Below are 17,785 nucleotides of genomic sequence, written 5' to 3'. Positions count from 1 at the left end.
CCCTGCTTCAATCCTTCCTGCCAAACCTTGAGATGGTAATTTGAAAAATGAAGCAGTATGCAGAATTTGAAATAAATCAATTACTGTATTTAGATAATTCAGAAACCCATATTTTTCTGGTGGCACACAAAAAGCCAGTTAATAAATTGAGCTGAGGTGGCGCAGCAGTTAGAGTGCAGTACTGCAGGCCACTTTAGCTGACTGTGTTCAGCAGGTCAGCGGTTCAAATCTCACCGGCTCAAGGTTGACTCAGCCTTCCATCCTTCCAGGGTAGGTAAAATGAGGACCCAGATTGTTGGGGGCAATGTAAATATATATATACATTGCTTACTGGTGTACACCGCTTAGAGAGTGCTTGCACTTAAAGCGGTATATAAGTCTCATAAATAAATAAATAAAGGCTGGGTTCTCATGATTTGCTTAACCAAATCATTTAATAATCTAACAGCTGCATTTGCACACTATGCTGACTTTATTTATTTTTGTAGTTCAGCAGAGCATGCATAAGCAACATTGTTGGTTTGTGGTTCAATGTATTTATAAAATCAGAACATTGAATTAATTCATAAACGAGTTGGGCATTTTTTTCCAAATCAGCCTTTAACTGTGTGGTTCAATGTTTATACAAACCCAGAGGTTGGATTAATTCAGTGACCAGATGAAGCAGCTAACTTGGCATTTGGTACCAGAGGTTTCAAGCAGCTGAGCCGAAAAAGTGTATGAGAAAAAGCTTCTGGTTTAGATTGGCTATACAAAATTGGCAAACTGCAGGTCCAAATCCACAACAGAAAAGCAGTTAAAAAGAAAAAGAGAAAGCAATTTAAAAGCCAGCTGATAGGCTGCTCTTGACACCATCCATCTCTGGGCCTCGGGCGAAGATTTCTAGAGCTGTATGATGCTTCCCTTCAAAGGGAGATTTGAAGGAGAAAAATAGCATGAAGGAAGAGGATTAGCTCTCCATTTTGCTGCAATATGGTCCCAATCCTGATTAGAGGATTTTGAGACAGTTATTAAAAAGTGAAATAATAGAAGTTAAATGCTACATGTTTCCTCTTTCCCAATGTGACTATCACTGCATGGGAATCTAAATATCTGGGATAAGAGGACTGGAAATAGCTTTACCATGAGCAAAGGTGAAACAGCTGTCTTAGGCAAGAAATTTTGGATAACATCACAGATTGGAACCCAGACAGATCTAGTCTTTGTGACTGTGATATAATACACTGACCAGTCTTAGTGAAATGTCAGCCAGCTGGTTAAAAAAAATATGGGTCCCAAAATTCCACTTTTTAGAACATTTTTCTGCCTTTTGGATGCCATCCTGATGATTAAACCTGGATGAATTTTCCCCATTTTTAGACTATGTGATTACATTCAATTTCTCTCAGAACTGTCAACATTGGATAAATAACCCTAAAATAGTCTAATAAAGCCAGTCATAGATCACTATATAGTCAAAATGTTAAATTTGAATCTAGGATAAAGGCTTCTCAAATCCTAGTTAAAATAAAAGTTCAAAATTACTTATCTTCCTCTCTATAAGAAATGGAAGTAGTCACATGTAAAAATCTGTTAGGATGGGAAATTCAAAAATGACTTGAACTTTGTCATTTGATGGAAAGGAATAGCAAACAAAACAAAACAAAAAACAATAGCAGTACTTAATCCTTGATATAGTGACTCCTGACAAGCAGGCTTATAAAAAGAAATAACAATTTATAAAAGGTAAAGTTAGCTTATGTTTTCTATATAAATAAGCATTAATAATATCAGAGGCTATTTAAGGAGATTCTGAATTTGCATCTCTCTGAAATACTAGAATTTCCTTTCAATCTGGGTAGAATGGAGGGGATTTTTCTAAAGGTACTTACAACTGGCATCCATTAAGAATTTGTGGATTTCCTATCGAAGAGTGAGAAAGTAAGAATTTCACAGTCTACTTTTTAAATATCAATTTCAATTAATCCTGTTCTGCTCACCTAATTTTAGTGCTTTGAAAAAGAGCTAAGATGGAGAATTTACCCATTTATCCTGTGGGAATACTCAAACTTCCTATGACAGCCCTATACTTAAGGTGTCCTGAGCAAGCTCTCTGCTCTTTGTTCCCAGGCTGTGGTGCTGACACATCCCAGATGGTGCTGGGCTATAGCCAGGACTGTTTCCTTCCACACAGCTGCTGGCCAACACATGGCAGCTGCACTCACTACTTGCAAGCCCTCCTTCCTGTATGTCTCGCACTGAGCAGTTCCTTCCCACAGAAACACTGAAATCTTTTACTTGAAAGGAAGGCAAGCTGTCTTGAAGACAAGCAACAATTTGATTGGGGATTTCAGTTCTGCAAACTGAAAAGTTCATATCTCCCTGGCTCTTTCTATCATGAAAACTGGCCCTATTTTGCACCAAAGAATTGCAGTTACCAAAGCTGATCCTCTTTTGCTATTCTACAAATCATATAGGTATACATTTATATATACAGCAGGCATCACTTAACAATGATAATTGGGGCCAGAATTTCCATTGCTAAGTAATGTGCGGTGTCATGTGACTGCAGCACTTAGCAATGGAAATTTCAGTACTTCTTGTTATCATCATTAAGTGAACCTCTGTGGGTTATTAAGTGAGGATATCATGGGTTATCATTTGCAACCACCTGCCAGCTTCCCCATTGACTTCACTTGTAGAAAGCCAGCAAAGAAAATTGGAAATGATGATTACATGACCATGGGATTTTGTGACATTATACTTGCATGCCGGCTGATGAAATACCTGAATCATGATTACATGACTGTGTGGACAATGATGGCTGCAACTTTAAAGTCTGGTCGTAAGTTTCCTTCAGTGTTGTTGTAATTTTGAATGGTAGCTAAACAAATGGTCCTTCTAGTTTGGCCAACACTGGATTTTAGACTAAAGTGATAAGGAGGAGCTTGTCAATTTTTAATAATTTTGCAGGCAGTGCTGTAGCCTTAGGGTAGATGAGAGATAAATGGAGAACCATCTGATGGAAACTATAAATGCAACAAGACTTGCTTGTTTTCATATTTTCCCCGTCTAAAAGGAAAGAAACATTACTGATTCATAAATTAAACTTCAGGTTCCTAGCCAGGCATATTCATAGAGAAGGATTTCCCAGACATAAATAGAACAATGTGAGACAGATGACTCTCATGTTTCCATTGTATGCAGAATAAGATTTGAAGTCTCTGATTCAATTATTGCTAAACCCAACTGCAAAGGTAGACAAATACAGGTAGTTCTCGACTTACGACCACAATGGAGCAAGATAGTTGTTAAGTGAATTTTGCCTTATTTTACAACATTTTTGCCACAGTTGTTAAATGAATCAGTGCAGTTGTTAAGTTAATAACACAGTTGTTAAGTGAATGTGGTTTCCGCATTGACTTTGCTTGTCAGAAGGCCACAAAAGGTGATAACAAGACCCTGCGACACTCCAACCGACATAAATACATGCCAATTGCCAAGCGTCTGAATGCTGCAATGGCTGTGTGAAAAACAGACATGTCACTTTTTTCAGTGCCCTATTAACTTTGGTCACCAAATACATGATTGTAAGTCGAGGACTGTAGCAGTCTCTTAGATTAGAGCACTGTACAGCAGTCTTCGGTCTATGACCACAACTGAGACCTGAATTTTGATTATTAAGTGATGTAGTTGTTAAGCAAGTTGTCATGTGACCAGACTTGATTTTATGACCATTTTATTGAGGTTGTTAAGTGAATTACATGGTCATTAAGTGAATCCAGCTTCCCCAATTGACTTTAATTTTCAGAAGCAGTCTGGAAAAGTCGCAAATTGTGATCACATGATTGCAACATGCTGCAGCTGTCATAAATGCCAGGCAGTTGCCAAGTGCCCAAATTACAATCACATGACGAGGGTGTGCATATGTACGTGTGCATTAGTCGTAACTTCAAGGATGGGGTATAGCTCACTTTTTCCTAGGCCTAGACAACTTTGAACCATGATGAGAAAAGTTGCATGATTTCAGACCAGTTAATCTCCTCAAGCAGTCTACATAGGGTGTCATGGAATACAAGCCCAAGACCTGTCTGGTTCATGGGCAAATCCCACTAGGAAATTCTTCAGACATGCCTCCCCTTTTGGTTATCCTAAACCAGTGGTTCTCAACCTTTTTAATGCCACGACCCTCCCAACCGGTCGTAAGTTGAGTAGTACTCAACCGGTCGTAAGTCGAGGACTACTCAACTGGTGCAGCACCGTTTGCAGAATGGGACTTTTGGCGGGCTCAGCAGGGCAGAGACAGCCTGGACAATTCCTATTGGCTTTTGAAAGCCAATAGAATTAGACTCTATTCAAGAGAGTCTATTCTATTGACTTTCAAAAGCCAATAGAATAAAAGGGAGTAGCACAGCTAAGGAAAGGGGGGGAAAATGGCGGACTGCGTTGTTTGGCGACCCCCGTGAAATGTTCGTTTGACCCCAAATGGGGTCCCGACCCACAGGTTGAGAACCACTGTCCTAAACAGTTTGGTTTTCTGAAATCCCAGGATTTCAGAAGAGAACAACTTGTAGCCTAGTCTAGAAAATATTCAGAACATAGATTCAAACTACGTACTGCAGGGAGCTGAATTCAAGCCAAGAGATTTTGAAGGAGGAGAGGCAGGAAGCAGGGCCAGGAAGGCGGGGCTGTCCTTCCTCAGAAGCTGTCATCAGTGCTTAATGGGGAAGCTGAGTAAAAAGGAAGGGTATTGTTGCACTCTCCACTCCAACTCCTGTATTCTTAGATTCACAGAATTATAGAGCTGGAAGGTATCTTAAGAGATCATGAAGCCCAATCCCTTGCTCAGTGCAGGTTCCACTCTATAGCACTGACAGATAATTACAGAGCCTGTTTGAAGACCTCTATGGAAGGAGATTTGCTCTATGTAGCAAATCTTGCAATGGCTGAGGGGCTTACTCTAGCCTGAATCTTTTTCCTTGTAATTTTTACCCATTAATACTGATTCTATGCTCTGGAATAGTGGAAAATAAGTCTACTCTCTCTTTTGTGTACGATACAATATCTTATTTATCACTTATGTGACTTAAGTATACCCAGATAATTTAATCATCCCTCTTAAGGCTTTGTTTCCCTGCTCCTTCATAGCCTTCCTCTGAACATCCTCTAATTTTTGAACTATAGTGCCTAGAACTGTACTCCAAATGGGTCTGAGCAGGGGATAATGTAATAGAGCAATCAATTCCTCTGATGAAGTCTCCGCTCTCTGTGCTCCCACTAATGCATCCTAAGATAGCATTTGCCTTTTTGGCAGCCACATCAGACAGTTGGCTGATACTGAACTTGTGACTGACAAGGACTCCCAGGTCCTTTCCATATGTAACTAATGTCAAGCCAAATATCCTCTAGCCTATATTTGTGCTTTACATTTTTCTAACTTGATGAAGAATGTTATGTTTCTCCATCTTAAATTCCATCCTATTCATTTCAGCCTATTACTTGTCTAGAAACTTGCCTGTATTTGTCGTCTCCTTGATTTTATTGCATGCAACTCAGCATTCTTTTGGAATGATGTAGAAATAAAAAATAATAATGAATATTAAAATCTTCTTCCATTTTCCTCACTGAATTTACACACACACGCTTTCAGCCAGGTAGCTGAAACAAACTTCCCCGTGGACGAACAACTGAGGAAGCCAGTCTCCATCTACAGAGCATATCATTTATTTACTAGGATAATAAGCTGTACATCAAATTATAAGGGAAACTCATCTTTCCAAGGGGTACTTTGTAGCACTATCATTCAAGAGTCAGTAAGGATCTACTATATACTGCTGATATGACACTCAGAGGTGCCAAATATGTCTGTTGATCCCTTACTTGCCACTCAGGTAGGCAGGAAGTCTAGGGTGCCATAAGAGAAGTCTATGGATATGTTTGGCACTAACCAAACTCTTTGCACCTGACTTTTTAACATTAAAAATGGACCCCAGAAGTTTTATTAGAAAATAAAAGTGTTATGTATAGATACGTGTCCTTTTTGAGTATGCAAGCAATGGCCACAAGGTGGCCTCTCCAACTTGAAGCCATTCATCCTCTATCAAAGGCGTCAAACTCGCCACATCACGTGACGTGTTGTGTCGCAACTCTTTTTGCATTGCCAGCAATGGGGTGGGTGCGGCTTTGGTATGACAAAACCGGCCCCACAGGCCGGCAGTTTGACAGCCCTGTCTTATATGGATGTCCTTGGAGTAATCTGGTAGTCCCAAACTACCATAAATAATGGTGCCTGAAACCAGGAATCAATGTTTTTCTGTAACAGTCCCTCTTCTGTGGAAAAAGCTGCAACAATTATGAGTGTTAACTGGTTGCCAAGTGCCCAAATTGCAATGACGTGACTGTGGAGGCACCATGATAGCGAGAACTCTAAGGACCAGTTGTAGGTACCACTCATTTGATGCCATTGCAATTTCAAATGGTTGCTGAATGAGTGCTGGTTCCAAGGACTACCTATGCATATATTTCTATTATCATTTTTTTTAGCATTCTCTTATATGCATTTTTCTCATTCATAGGCTCTTTCACTTTATCATTCCATTCAGCATCCTTTTTCATTCCTTCAACATTTCCTTCAGCATTAACTCCACACATTCTATAACATTAAAATTTTCATTCTGTTCTAAGTAGCTTCTACATCGTATTTTCTTATGGCCATTTTCTATTTGTACTGTTGCAAGACTAGTCTACCTTCTATTTTTTTTTCATGTAGTACTTATGTTTTTTGTTCTTACAGTTGTTCTATTGAACTATACTTCTTTGTATTTCTTTCCATCAAGATCCATTATATTTTAGCTATAATGAATCTCAAAAATACATGAGAGATTAAAGAGCATGGACTACCTGTCTCTAGCTTCCATGTCTCCATTGTTGTGCTGTGGTGTCTATCACAAGCCATGAATGGGGCCAGCTCTAGGCAAAGGCTGAATAGGCAGCAGCCTAGGAACACCTTAACTTGGGAAGCACCAAAACTGAACTGCTTCCAAAAAATACAATAAAAAAGTAAAAAGCAGTAATGATGCACTCGATAAGCCAGCATACCTGCTTGAGGGTTAAATGTAATTAAGAAACAAACGGGTGCACTCTTGCAAATGCCTATAATGATTCTCATCTGTCAGAGTCCATTTCTCTTGAACTAAGTACAGCAGATTAACAAAAATATGTTTGGTTTATAATGTGACTAGGGGATTAAAAAAATAAGGAAAAGTTTGCAAATATTTGTTAAGTAGCTACACCCAATCCAGTATCCCTCTCTTGTTTCTTTTATATAATACAGAGCTCAGTAATGAACAACAACAACAAAGCCTTCCAACTCAGGCTTCTTAGAGCTCAACAACTCAAAGATTCCAGAGTTGCCATGATGTGTGAACAAAGTGATTGTATTCATTGGAGAAGTGAATATATTGCCTCCCCACCTAAATACACAAATTATTAATGTCATCATGTGTTAGTTAAGCAGCAGTCATTCAGATGTCAGCAAGCCAGAGAGCATCATTTCTGCAGCAGAAAGATAGGTTTCATTGTTAGGTGGCAATTTAACATTCAACTCACTGGATAATTACAATTTCCATCCTATTGGATAGTTTCAACTTTTATCTGTTATGATATCCACAACTGACCATTTATTGTGCCTCTTCATGCATCATATCCAAAACTAATATGATGGGGAAGTGAGGATTGTAGGGTTGTCAAGCAAGAGTAGATGACCACGAACTACTCACCAATCCTGTTTGTTCAAGTCATGAGCACAATTTGTTGAAAGTACAACTATCAAAGTAAGCAACAACTCATTTCCCTATAGCAGGGCTTTTCAACCTTTTCACCCATTGTACCACTTTTAGGATATGGCAACATCCGAGTACCACCAGTCGCCTAGCAAAGTGTCAAAAACTTGATGACCCAAAAAAAAAAAAAGGAAAAAAAATGATAAAGTACAGGTAGTCCTCAACTTACAACAGTTCACTTGGTGACTGTTCGAAGTTACAATGGTACTGAAAAAATTGCCCCCAAAGCCACAGCTGAGCAAGACACCTGCCTGCCTACCTGGCAGCGCTCTTCCTCCAGTCCGAGGTTTTCATTGTTGTGGGCATTTCTGTTGAGGATTGGCAGTGGGGGTGGGGTGGGAGGGTGTTTGGTTTTTATTCCCCCCATCTCCTGGGTGGTTGCAGAAGATTTTGGTCCCTTCACATGACCCTGGGACACTGACCGTCATAAATATGAATCAGTTGCCAAGCATCTGAATATAAACCACAAGACCCTGGAGATGCTGCAACATTCCAGCTGATCGGTGCTTCTTCTGGGCTCAGCAGAAACACCAGGATCAGTGCTGAGCTCCAGCTGGAGCCTGACACTGATCTTGGCGCTTCCACTGACAGCCCTGAAGAAGCGCCGATCAGCTGGAAAGTGGCACTGATCCTGGTGCTTCCGCTGAGCCCTGACAGCCCTGCATCCCCAGTCGATTCTCGCTCAGGCTTGTGCAGTGCTGCCACCGGTTCAGCTCATTCCCTTCCCCCGCTACGACTTTTCTAGGATGGTCGCATACAACCTGCCAGGTGCCAATGTACCACAGGTGGTACCCATACCACTGGTTGAAAAGCCCTGCCCTACGGGATGAGTCCAGAGGTCTTAACAGTTGGTAACTCCCTGGAATAAAATAGACCTTTTGTAGAGCTCTAGACCTTTTGTAAAGCTCTAGCCCAGGGGGGCATTGCCCTACATATTAATTATATATTACATTATATGGGTTGCTACAAGTCACTGATAGCCATATATAGAAGATATGAGACTATAAATATACACACTCTCACCCTTCACGTATACTGTATATTGTTCTTTCTGATAATATAAACTCCCCCTTGTCCCCACTAGCTTTGCATGTTTTCAATGGGCTGCTTAAAAAGCTTTATTGCCTACATCTTTCCATAGGCTGCCCTCTAATTTTACTACACAAAGCTCTTGGAAGATCCCCTCAGTTGCAGCTATTAGATTAAAGGATGAAACTGGAAACTGATATGCCCACTTCACCATAAGCACATCTCAAACAATTCTGCCCATACTCTTATGCACATCACTTTAATCAAAATGTCCTATGATACAAATTCAAAGAGTATTCAAATGTCTTATTTATTATAAGATAGGAATATAACATATTATTATCCATAAAGATTTAACTATATATTTACATATAGTTCTGTAATACCCTTCACTTTCTTATTCAATGAGAACAGAAGAAGAACTCCAAGGTCCCTTCCAACTCTGCTACTTTGTTAAGTGACTTAGACTAGGTCAGTGGTGGCGAACCTATGGCATGGGTGCCAGAGGCGGCACTCAGAGCCCTCTCTGTGGCATGCGCGTTTCACTTTAGGCCTCCACTGCCGTGTGCAAAAAAGAAAAAAAGGTTCAATCAGTCAATTTCAACTTCTTGTGAGGAAAAAAAAGATCTTGCAAAGTTGGAATTGATTGATTGAACTTTTAGTCCCACCTAGTCTGCCATTCCCACTGCAGCCATTCCCACCCAATGGGCCATGCCCACCCAATGGGCCCCACACACCCAGCACTCGATGATGCATAAGTGGGTTTTGGGTTGCAGTTTGGGCACTCAGTCTCTAAAAGATTCGCCATCACTGGGCTAGGTACAAATACTGACAAAACTAAATAGTCATTATAATACCAAGAAGCAAAAATTATGTACAGGATATGAATATTATAAAACCGGAAACAAGCAGAGAAGAGAAGGCAAAGCCAAGAAGGATAAAGATCTCAGGAAGAAATTAATAATTTCAGAGAGTTCTTAGAAAAGACAAGAAGCAGGTTTATGGTGACGTCTCTAAAGACACAGAAGACTTCACAAAATGTACAAACTTTTGTGCAACATTCTTAATTTCACATGCCACAAAATAATGCTCAGAATCCTCCACTGGAGATTAGAACCCTACACAGAAAAGAAGATGCCAGGTGTTCAAGTTAGTTTTAGAAAAGGCCAAGGAACAAGAGACATTATTATAGATGCATGCTGAATAATTGAGAAAGCCAAATACCCAAAAGAAAACAAAGTGTGTTATACTGATCATAGAAAGGCTTTGATTGTGGCAATCATGTCAAGCAGCAGAAAGTCCTTAGGAAAATGTGTGTCCTAAAAGATCTTATTATCCTCATGAGAAACTTATACAGACAGGAAGCCCCACTCTGATCAGAACATGGTGAAAAGATTGGCTCCAAATCAGTGAAAGAGTGAGACATGGCTATATATTCTCTCCTAAGTCATTCAACCTATTGTATACGCTGAAGATATATTGACAGAGGCAGGATTGGAAGAAGAGCGTGATTTTAAAATTAAGAAACATCAATAACCTGTACTATGTTGATGGTACTACTCTTCATAGCTAAAAATGCAAATGATCTGTAAGCACTAGTAATAAAAATTAACAAGCACAATTAAAAATTGGGTTAAGGTTAAACATAAATATCAAATTAATTAAAATAGATAGAGCAACTATCCTTATAATTAATAATAAAGATACTGAAATGGTTGGTAGCTTTTACCTTTTAGGATCAATATGAACAATAAAGGAATTGTTGATTGCTTTCAAACAATAAATGCACTTCAACTAGGACTTCATAGGATAGCAGTGAAGGCCTTGGAGAAGATATTCAGATGCCATGATTTATTTATATCTATGAAGACCAGAATTGTGCAGGCAATGGTTCTCCCGTGACACTCCATGGAAGTGAAAGACTTTGAAGGAGTAGTATAAAAGAATATCTGATGCTTTTGAACTTTGATGTTCAAGAAGACTCCTGAAAATACCATGGATAAAAAACAAACAAATGGATCATAACAAAAATCAATGCAGAGTTCTTATTTGATACACAAATGACCAAGCTCAAACCATATTTTGGACACATTCTGTGAAGACTTAGCTCCTTTGAGAAGGTTATTTTGCTGGGAAAGGTACAAAAAGAAAGAGAAGAAGGCCAACAGCAACTATGTACCTTTGGTAGACTTGAAGACATTTGGAGAATGTGGTCACTAAAAGCTGACACCGATTTGATGGCTCATAATCAATTAATAAAAAAAACCCTCTCTCTTGTTCATTTATAGGAGAAACAGCTCAGGTTAAATCCTGAATATTTTTAAAGTGTGAAAAATCTATGTATTTATGAATAAACTGATAATGTGCGCAACTACAATTAACAGGATGCCTAAGTGGAATTTTAAGATTTATTCTGAAAAGTTTAGAAATTTTAATTATTAAAATCTTTAATTTACCTAAATTAAATTTCACTTTATTAATAATGCTTTTCGGCCTCTTTTGGAGAATAACTTATCTGGGAAGGATTGTAGAGGCACAGCTAGCTCTCAAAATACAAGGGACACACACACACACACACACACACACACAGCTGCCGCAGCCCTTTGTTGCTTTTACAAATCCTTGGGATGACTTGCACCATCCCCTGACTTTGCATGATTAAATGTGGCATGTACCTGCTGCTCTCACCGAATCATAAAAATGCAAGGAAGTGATGAACCATCCTGGATCCAGTCAGATGATTTCATAAACTCTCAATCTTCTCATCATTGAAGAACATTATTAAGCAAGCTTGTCAAATAAGCTTGTCATAATTTGGATGATGGCCATCCAAATGATGTAAACAATAAGTGAAATAAACAGGAAAAGGCACATACATGCATGGATAAGCTCATAAATCAGCATCTTTTGAAAATATGTAGCCTATAATGGAAGGCATAGAATTCCTCTTTCACACATTGCAGATCCTAAGACTGCTCAGAATTCACATCAACAATATTGGTTGCCACCTAGACTCTGAGTCAGTCTATTAGGCCAGGGCTTTTCAAGCAGTGGTACGGGTACCACCTGTGGTACATTGGCACCTGGCAGGTGGTACGCGACCATCCTAGAAAAGTGGTTGCGGGGAGGGGAATGAGCTGAACCGGTGGCAGCACCGCACAAGCCTGAGCGAGAGATGGCTGGAGCTGCAGGGCTGTCAGGGCTCAGTGGAAGCCCCAGGATCAGTGCCAGGCTCCAGCTGGAGCTCGGCGCTGATCCTGGAGCTTCTGCTGAGCCCTGAAGAAGCACCAATCAGCTGGAAAGCAGCACTGATCCTGGCACTTCTGCTGAGCTCAGAAGAAGCATCGATCAGCTGGAATGTTGCAGCATCTCCAGGGTCTCATGATTTACGTTCAGATGCTTGGCAACTGATTCATATTTATGACGGTCACATTGTCCCAGGGTCATGTGAATTGACCAAAACCTGCTGCAAATACCCAGCAGACGGGGGGGAATAAAAATCAAACATCCCCCATCCCACCCCCACTCCCAATCCTCAACAGAAATGTTCACAACAATGAAAACCTCGGACAGGAGGAAGAGCGCCGCCAGGTGGGCAGGCAGGTGTCTTGCTCGGCTCTGGCTTGGGGGGGCACTTTTTTCAGTGCCATTGTAACTTCAAACAGTCACTAAGCGAACTGTTGTAAGTTGAGGACTACCTATAATTTATCACTTTTTTCCTTTTTTTTTTTTTGGTCAAGTTTTTGACATCTTGTTAGGTGACTGGTGGTACTCAGATGTTGCCATATCCTAAAGTGGTACAATGGTTGAAAATGTTGAAAAGCCCTGTATTAGGCTAGTATTTCTCCATGTAATATTAACTTTACAAGAAATTACTTCCAAGGGTTCTTCCTGGTTCCAGTCCCAAGTTCAGTGCAAGCACTGGCTCCACTTTTGTTACAACAAAATCAAAAGTGGGTGACATTCACTGCAACCGAGTGTTTAATCACGATTTTTTTTAAATTAAAAAGACTTGGTTTGTTGACTAACTAACCAAGCCTACCAAACTGGTAGGCTTCAGATGTTGTGTTACAATCTATAATTTAAAAGCCACAAAAACTGGATTTACATGCTGAGCAACGAGCATGACAATGCAGAGAAATTAAGTCCCTTCCATCTCTGAAAAGGGTATTTCTATATCCATACTTTCTAATACAATCCAGTCATTCTTTTCTACCGTGAATTACATATTGCATTGCAATTGAGCTTCACTTAGTTGGAAACAAGGGCAGTTTAGATGGTGGTCATGGATGCAGGAATAAAGCCCTGCTTCTTTTCATATATGTTGCATGTGTAATGCAAGTTAAAAAGGGCACAGCTTCAATCGCAGTCACAGACGCTGCCATAACTTTCTTTGGCCTCCTCTACGGATGCTCCTGAATGCAACAGCGCTTTAGGCAGCTCTGCACCTTGATTACAATCCTCCAGGTGGGGCAGTGGCTAGCCCTATCTTTGCTCATGGATTGAAATACTTTTGATCAGAAACTCCTGAAATCCTCTTTTCCATTTAGCAGAGCACACCCACCCTTCTACTTTGGGCCTGCATCACTTGGATGGAATGTTGGAGAAAATATAAAGACAGTGTTAAATTTTAACAATAAAAATACAAATAAAGTGGATAATTTCCAGAAAATATCACAAACTGCCAACAAAACCACACCCGGTATTAAAATTGTGTTAAAGGGAGATATAAAAACTTCATTAAAGGGAAGCTATCTGTGTTATTATTTAGAAACACCTGAAGAATGAAAAAAAAAGGCATTTTCAAAGAGCAAAAAGAGGGGGAAAAACACGATGATAGAATCTGTCTAAATGACACAAATGGTGGCTTTATGGATCTCTGCTTACTCTATCACAAGAACTCCCTGCAATGCCTGGCAAATCAGTTGCTTAGCAACAGCTCCTCCCATTATTTCCCTTAGGAGACTCTCTGCTCTCCAATCTAGCCCTATTAGTGGATGTGCCTTGCTACTCAGCCTCCAGATTTTCCTGCCTTGATGGTAATATTTGCAGTCATCGGTTGGATTCAGGCAAAGTGTTCAGCTACACTACTACTTATTTAGTTCAGGTTTAGCATATTGACAGAATCCGGTGCTATCTGGGTTTCAAATGTGGCTGTTGCGAACCCAGGGCAATGATGGGGAAGTGGCTACTGTGGCCCTTAGAATCCCTGCCCCACAGATAGCTGGATATCCTATTTGCAAAATCAGACTGTAGAGAGCAGACAGGACTGCATACAGGTAGTTCTCACAAACACAGTTGGGACCAGAATTTCTGTTGCTAAGCAAGGCAGTTATTAAGTGAGTCACCTCTGATTTTATGACCTTTTTTGCCATGATTATTAAGCAAACCACTGCAGTTGTTATGTGAATCATGACACCATTAAGCAAATCTGGTTTCTCCCATTGACTTTGCTTGTTGGAAACCAACTGGGAAGGTCGCAAGTGACAATCATACGATCCTGAGATGCTGCAATTGTCATAAATACATGCTGGTTGCCAAGTGCCCAAATTCTGATCATGTGACCATGGTGATGCTGCAGTGGTCACAAGTGCAAGGACTGGTTAGAAGTCACATTTTCCAGTGTAGTTGTAACTACTAAAGGTCGCTAAACAAATGGCTGTAAGATGAAGATTACCTGTAATGACTTACCTACCTGAGCTGCTTGACATTGTGCCTGGGTTTTCCAGCTTATGGTACTGGGAGTTGTCAATTTGCCTTCCCCAGATATGGAGTCTGAAGTGGCTTGGGAGTTCACAGCTGCCACCATGGCAACCATTGACCTGACCCAAGTCATCAAGAGTCAGATACATGGGAGGGGGTCACTTGTTGGATCTGTTTTTTTTTCTCTAGGGGCAGTGACAATGTGATCTGGAACTGGGCATGTTGATCTTGCCCTTGAAATACAGATCATTGTTTTGCAGTTCTTCGTGCCTGTCAATTTGTCTGCTCAGATTCCTGTTAGACCTCAGTTCAACTTAGGCCTTAGTCATCTCTTGGAATGAGAATGAGGTAATAGCCTTGATTCAGATTGTACCTTCGTGGCCTTTCTCTACACAGGGGTCTCAGAGAACTCCTGGTTTTCAGAGGACCTGGGAGATAAAATGGCAGAAGAGATTAGAGCACTGATGGAAGACAAAGATTAGATCCCTACCAGATCTGGACACATTACTGAGACAGCCCTTTGACTTATGATGGGACTGAGATTGGGGTAATACATTCATCTTGGTCCTTCTAAATCTCTTGATGGCTTTCAATGCCATTGATCATAGTATCCTTCTGGATCAACTCAGGTGATTGGGAGTGCGAGACTTAGTGTAGCAATAGCTCTCCTTCTTCTTTCACAAACAATTCCCCTTCCTGTTGATTCGGGGTGATCCTCAGCTCTTAGTCAAGAGTTCAGTTTTCTCCCCATTCTTATCTAGCATCTACATGAATCTCCTGGGTGAAGTTATCTGTTGTCATGGGATTAGATATCAACAATATGCTAATGATACCTATTTACATAACCCTTGGCCACTGATGTTCTATCCCAGTGTCTGGAGGCTACAGGGGTCTGAATAGGAAAAAATAGATCAAGCTCAATCTTTGATATGAATGAGGATGTGGTCACACTGTCCTAAACACACTTGGTTTGTAATTTATGGATTCACAATCAGAATAGAGCTGGAAGGGACCTTGGATGTTTTCTAGTCCAACCCTCTTCTCAAGCAGGAGAACCTATCCCATTTCAGACAAGTGACTACTTTATTCAGTCTTAAGAACTTCCAGTGATGAAGTACCTACAACGTCTGAAAGCAAGCTGTTCCACTGGTTAATTGTTCTCACTGTTAGGAAGTTTCTCCTTAATTCCAGGTTGCATCTTTCCTTGATTAATTTCCATCCATTGTTTCTTGTCTTGCCATCTGGTTCTTTGGAAAATAAGTTTACCCCCTCCTCTTTGTGGCAGTTTCTCAAATACTGGAATATTGCTATCATATTACCCCTAGTCCTCCTTTTCTCTAGACTGGCCATACCCAATACTTGCAATTGTTCTTCATATGTTTTTGTCTCCAGGCCTTTAATCATCTTAGTTGCTCTTCTTTGCACTTTTTCCAAAGTCTCAACATTTTGTTTGCAATGTGATGATGACCAAAACTGGATGCAGTATTCCAGCTGTGGTCTTACTAAGGATTTATAAAGCAGTACTAATATTTCACATGATTTTGATTCTATGCCTCTGTTTATATAACCAACCATTGTATTAGCTTTTTTGGCTGCTGCCACACACTGCTGGCTCATAGTTAAGTGATCGTCCACTAGGACTCAAAGGTCCTCTCACAGTTACTGTTTTTGAGCCAGGTTTCATCTAATCCAGTGATGGCAAACCTTTTAGAGACCGAGTGCCCAAAACCTGGCCCCACCCCACTTTACCCCCTGCCCTGCTCCTGTTCCGCCCCCACCCCACCTGCCCTCAGGGCCACTCACTGCCTCCAGGGCCCACCACAGATTGCCCAAGCAACCCAGCAGCACCATGGCAAGCATGCCATCTGCACACGCCCCGCAGCATCAACTGTGAACAATGGGGTGTGAGGGCAGAGTCTTGTCTACGCTGCCTGGCTGCCATGTCCTTGGCTGCGCTGCTCCACGTGGGCCACGCTCGGGGGTGACTCTCCTCCAGGGGGGCTGCTGGTGAGGGGACCACAGGGGGAGGCAAGGCTGGGGCAACGGCACGTATGCCCACAGAGAGGGCTCCGAGTGCCGCCTCTGCCACGCTTGCCATAGGTTTGCCACCACTAATCTAATCTATACTTGTACATTTGGATTTTCCTGCCTAGATGTAAAACCTTGCTTTTCTCCACATTAAATTTCATGTTGTTGGATAGGACCCATTGTTCAAGTCTGTGAAGATCTTTTTAGATCCTGAACTTGTCTTCTTGGATGTTGGCTATGCTTGAAGAACATCTTCTAAAATGGGAAGGCCTCCACCCCCAATTTTGGAGTAAAAACTTCAACAAGCTATAAAGGTGCTTAAAGCACCTAATTTGAAATTATATTATGATGTGGCCACCTTAACTTTAGTAAGTGATTGGCTCAATTTAACAAATAAAAATATTTTGGTTCTTGAAGGCTGGGATTTATTATTTGGTTGGCATGCATATTTAGTTTTTGATAAGAAAGTAGATTGGGTGTTTAAGTCACATATTTTAAGAAATGCCATACTTCGAGTCTGGAAGAAGTATTATTATAAATTAAACTATAAAATACCCATTTGGGGGATTCCTGGACAGGCAATTCAAGGGGTTTCTAAGGGGATGAATTTTGATAATATTTCGTATAAAGAGTTGCTCATTTGGTCAGGTACAGATTGGCAATTAAAGTCTTTTGATTTGTCAAGGCAAGAAAATATTTTACAATCATGGTTTCAATATTTACAAATAATGGAGAGATGGAGGGTATATAAGAAGGTGGGAATTACTTTAACAGATGAAAACTTGGTAATTCAGATTAAAGAGCAGAAATTTGCTCATATCAAAAGAATTTATAATGAGTTAATAAAATTGGATTCAGAAACAGAGTTAGTAAAAGACTGTATGATCAAATGGGCTCAGAATATACAGGAACCGATCTTAATGGATTCCTGGGAGATAATTTGGGTTAGAAATGTTAAATTTACTCAAGCACAAAATTTGAGGGAAAATTTTTATAAAATGTTTTATAGATGGCATTTGGATCCTAAAAAGTTATCTTGTATGTATCCGAATTTGCAACCCAAATGTTGGAGATGTGGTTCCTTGGATGCAACTTATTTTCATGTTTGGTGGACTTGCAAAAATATTAAAGCTTTTTGGATTATGATTTGGTGGAACATTCAAAAGGTTTTTAAAAGGAAAATTAAATTTACTCCCCAATTATTT

General features: G+C 40.3%; 1 protein-coding gene across 1 annotated transcript in view; it reads right to left on the bottom strand.

The window, feature by feature from the left end:
* The window catches only part of KIF3C (kinesin family member 3C), a 40,065-nt gene that overhangs the window by 13,674 nt on the left and 8,606 nt on the right, over positions 1–17,785 (bottom strand). The gene's annotated exons all lie outside the window — the stretch shown is intronic.

Source organism: Crotalus tigris, unplaced genomic scaffold (genome assembly GCF_016545835.1).
Source record: "Crotalus tigris isolate CLP2741 ecotype Arizona unplaced genomic scaffold, ASM1654583v1 scf7180000017987.690289119674:8195010, whole genome shotgun sequence".
Classification (NCBI taxonomy): domain Eukaryota; kingdom Metazoa; phylum Chordata; class Lepidosauria; order Squamata; family Viperidae; genus Crotalus; species Crotalus tigris.
Note: the sequence above shows the minus strand (reverse complement) of the source record. Positions and strands in the feature narration are given on the sequence as shown.